The sequence below is a fragment of the Portunus trituberculatus genome, chromosome 28 (assembly GCF_017591435.1).
Source record: "Portunus trituberculatus isolate SZX2019 chromosome 28, ASM1759143v1, whole genome shotgun sequence".
In the NCBI taxonomy this organism is placed as follows: domain Eukaryota; kingdom Metazoa; phylum Arthropoda; class Malacostraca; order Decapoda; family Portunidae; genus Portunus; species Portunus trituberculatus.
The window spans coordinates 10,296,056-10,301,055 of NC_059282.1; positions in this window are offsets into that span (position 1 = coordinate 10,296,056).

Below are 5,000 nucleotides of genomic sequence, written 5' to 3' on the forward strand. Positions count from 1 at the left end.
AGGAGGAGGAGGAGTGGATAGAAGTTTGCCAGGGAGAAATACAGGAGGAGGAGGAGGAGGAGGAGGAGGAGGAGGAGGAGGAGACAAGTAAAAGGGTAGTCAATGAAATGGAATAGCCTTGACATGACTTTTTTTCAACAACTTAATTTTAAGGTGTGTGTGTGTGTGTGATTGTAGTGTCGTTACCTCTCCTTCGTTGTCATTGTTTTGTCTATTGAGTGTACGGAAAGAGCAGATTTGAGGTAAGACAAGATATAAGGTGGTAATCAATTAACACGAGTCATTTTCATTACGTAAGGTTAGGATATTAAACCTCGTATTCTCAAACCCTTCTTCCTTTCACCTGCACTCTTTCAAAAAGCTTTATATAAATTTACACGAGATTTCAAGGGTGTTTTTACGGTTGTAGAGGTAAAGTGACAAGATTTCTGCATTATTAACTAGCGAAACACTCTTGAAAGGCTCGGTAATCATCTCTATGGCCTTGGAAAACTGTCGTGGTGAGAGAACAGAGCGGTTTTTTTAAGGTGTTTTTATGGTTGTAGAGGGAGAGTGACGAGATTCCTACATTATTAACTGGAGAAACACTTTTGAAAACACCGCTAATTATCTCCATGGCTTTAGGAATTCGTCGTGGTGAGTGCAAAGCGTTTTGAAGGTGTTTTTACGACCTTGGAGGCAGAGTGACAAGATTTCTACAACATTAACTGGCGAAGCATTCTTGAAATATGGAAATGGGAGTTTTGTGTACGATTAGACGATATTATTAGGAAGGGTGTATGGAGGTCAGAAGAGTAATGGCCAGTCTTCACTATTTTAACCCCCACACGAATTTCTGAAGCTTACGCACCAAATAGTCACCAGAATGAATATGGAAACACGTCATAGCACTGGAAAGGTTAACTACAGCTGGAAAATTGGCGCCGCTTTCAAATAACCCACATTAAACATTCACAGTCATTGACGGGCGAACATTTATTAAAATACCTTGGAACATTTGGTCTCGATGGAAGAAAATAATAATAGCAATAATAATAACAATAGTAATCCGTTCTTTTACTACGGTTATAATTATTTCGCATTCCGCTTCCTATGAAATGTGAAGGCCTTTGATATTGAGTGTGTCGCTTTGCTAATAATAACAGTAATAATAATAATAATAATAATAGTAATTTTAATAGTAATAGTAATAGTAGTGATAGTAATAACCGAACCGCAGGGAATGAATTGTTGTGAAGCCTCGAATTACTGACGGAGGAGGGAGAGGGAGAGAATTACTGTTATCTCCCTCCTCCTCCTCCTCCTCCTCCTCCTCCTCCTCCTCGTGGCGCCACACTGTGATGGCTGCCTTCCCTTCTGACCTACTTACATCATAACTAATAGAGTGTATGGAGATCTTATTCCCTATCAATTATTCTCTTCCTTCATTTTCTTCCTTCCTTCCTTCCTTCCTTCCTTCCTTTCTCTCTATTTTTATACCTTTTTTTTTTTTTTCTCCTTCCCCAGATGGGAACCGCCTTGTCGTGGTGGGGGGGCTTGTGTGCCCCTGTGACCTGGCGAGCTAGGCTAGAGGGGGCTTAGTCCCCTGCTCTGCCCTTTCGAGGGGAAGAGGGCTACCCATGCTAGTACGGTCGCCAGTGAGGGGCCAGACTAAATGGTTCCTACGTAGGCTGCCAGTGGACCAGCGGAGCCACCCGCTGGAGGGATCGCCCAATAGGGGCTGTCCTGTGCTGGATGGTTGGGTGTCCAGGCTGGGATGCTTTGGGAGGGGGGTCTCAGCTCTGTCGTGGACAAACATTCGTATCATGTGGGGCCTTTTTAAAACGACTGGTCCGCATGGGGACGAGGTACCCGTCCACGGCAGCCAGCGCTTCCTCCCATTGTAGTCCCAGTAGGTGGTTTCCTTGCCCTGGAGCCAATTTTTGTGTAGCTGTTTTTATGGGAAAACACAAAAAACATTCAGGTTCTCGTGAGGTGGCTGACCTGGCCCACGAGACGTCATCTTCAGGTCTGAGTAAGGAGGAGGATTCCCCTCCACAAGGGCCTCCCACAGCAGTCTCTTGTTCTGGAAGTTCTTTTGAGGGATGCATTTCTGCTGCATATGATTCTCTTGTAATGGTAAATGTTAATCCATCATTTTCCTATCATGCCTTGCACTCACTTCTCAAGGCGTATGGTACGGTTGTTCGCATTCGACTGGTTTATGATAAGGACTTTCCTTCTAACCGATGCTATGTAACGTTTATGTCATGTGATGAAGCTCGTTTAGCTTATGAACATGTAGCATCTCTGCCCTCGCCGGCTATGGCTTTAAAACTGAATTTCTCCAGTCACGTAATATTTCAGACAGTGACATGGATTACATCCCAAATGTTTTTGAAAACTATTTAGAGAATTCAGTTCCAGCAGTCCGCCAGATCCCACCTCCACGTTGGTTTGTGGCGTACTATAGAAATGGGCGTGAGGAATTTCATCCATGCCTCCCGGTACCTGTCCAAAGAAATCGGCACGATTCCTGAGGGGAATCTGAAAAAGTATGGGAAGGGGGTGCTTGTGCGAGCAAAAGATCTTACGCAAGCTAGGATGTTGCAACATCTCCCATGCCCTTCTGACAGCATGTTTGAGACTGTTAAGGCTCATCTCACCTTTAACTATAGCAAAGGTTGTGTTTATAGCCAAGACCTCTATGAATTCCCAGAAGAGGAAATACTAGCAATGTGCCCTAGCTCAGTACAAAAGGTGACTAAGATGAGGAACTCCTCCAACATGGCCCCCCCAGATGGGAACCGCCTTGTCGTGGTGAGGGGGCTTGCGTGCCCCTGTGACCTGGCGAGCTAGGCTAGAGGGGGCTTAGTCCCCTGCTCTGCCCTTTCGAGGGGGAGAGGGCTACCCATGCTAGTACGGTCGCCGGTGAGGGGCCAGACTAAATGGTTCCTACGTAGGCTGCCAGTGGACCAGCGGAGCCACCCGCTGGAGGGATCGCCCAATAGGGGCTGTCCTGTGCTGGATGGTTGGGTGTCCAGGCTGGGATGCTTTGGGAGGGGGGTCTCAGCTCTGTCGTGGACAAACATTCGTATCATGTGGGGCCTTTTTAAAACGATTGGTCCGCATGGGGACGAGGTACCCGTCCACGGCAGCCAGCGCTCCTCCCATTGTAGTCCCAGTAGGTGGTTTCCTTGCCCCTGGAGCCAATTTTTGTGTAGCTGTTTTTATGGGAAAACACAAACATTCAGGTTCTCGTGAGGTGGCTGACCTGGCCCACGAGACGTCATCTTCAGGTCTGAGTAAGGAGGAGGATTCCCCTCCACAAGGGCCTCCCACAGCAGTCTCTTGTTCTGGAAGTTCTTTTGAGGGATGCATTTCTGCTGCATATGATTCTCTTGTAATGGTAAATGTTAATCCATCATTTTCCTATCATGCCTTGCACTCACTTCTCAAGGCGTATGGTACGGTTGTTCGCATTTCCTTCTAACCGATGCTATGTAACGTTTATGTCATGTGATGAAGCTCGTTTTGCTTATGAACATGTAGCATCTCTGCCCCTCGCCGGCTATGGCTTTAAAACTGAATTTCTCCAGTCACGTAATATTTCAGACAGTGACATGGATTACATCCCAAATGTTTTTGAAAACTATTTAGAGAATTCAGTTCCAGCAGTCCGCCAGATCCCACCTCCACGTTGGTTTGTGGCGTACTATAGAAATGGGCGTGGGAATTTCATCCATGCCTCCCGGTACCTGTCCAAAGAAATCGGCACGATTCCTGAGGGGAATCTGAAAAAGTATGGGAAGGGGGTGCTTGTGCGAGCAAAAGATCTTACGCAAGCTAGGATGTTGCAACATCTCCCATGCCCTTCTGACAGCATGTTTGAGACTGTCAAGGCTCATCCCACCTTTAACTATAGCAAAGGTTGTGTTTTTAGCCAAGACCTCTATGAATTCCCAGAAGAGGAAATACTAGCAATGTACTAAGATGAGGAACTCCTCCAACATGGTCCTTCTCACTTTTTTTTGGGTCCACCCTTCCTGACCGTGTTAATATCAGTCCTATCAACCTTAGGGTGAGGCACTTTGTTTCTCGCCCTCTTCAGTGCTTCTCATGCTATGGGTACGGTCACGGGAAAAGCTCGTGTAAGGAAGCTTCCCGATGTGGTAATTGCTCTGCACTCGACTCGCATTCAGAGGAGCATTGCAATGGTGCAGCTTATTGTTTTCATTGTCGCGATGCTCACCAGGTACGTTCCAGGCAATGCCCTAGGTATCGCCTGGAGCAGGACATTCTACAGCTTGCCAATAGTCAGTTTATCAGCCTCGGTAGCGCCCGCCGTGAACTCCTGTACCGCCAGAAGGATGGTACTGGTGCGACATCCTATGCTTCATTGGCCGCTCGCTCTTCGGCTGAGTCTGCCGGTCCGAAGACAACTCCTCCTGCTACCTCTCACTCTGTTGGGGCGGGTGGTACTGTTTATCTAGCTAACAGGTTTGCCATTTTGGCTGATGACTCGGTTGAGTCATCTCTTAGAAGTGACGAGAAAAATACGGACTTGAACAAAGTTACCCATGTAGTAGATGTCCATTTGCCACCTGTATCTCCTAAGCCTTTCAAGGGTCTAACTAAGCGGCACCGCGGCTCTGCGGAGTCGTTAGATTTAGCTCAGCATAAGCAGTGTAAGTTTTCTCCCGGTGCTTATAATCGTGAGTCCTCCAGGGACCGCTCTGCTAGGGTAGCTCCAGTAGTTTCTGTCCAGCCTTCTGTGACGCCCTCCGTCTCAGATCGGGCTTCTTATGATGAGGACGGTCTGAGCATGGAGACGTCCGATGATATTGTCATAGCCATTCCTCGTGGACCAACTGTATCGGAAAGTGCAGTCCTGCCTGATCCTCGTCCTCCGAGGACCAGTAAAAGTGATGATAGTTCGCATCACCCACCGATAAGCCGAAAGGCTGAGGTCCAACGACCCGGCACACCTCAATTCCCGGTGTCTTCTCGGCGTTTGATTA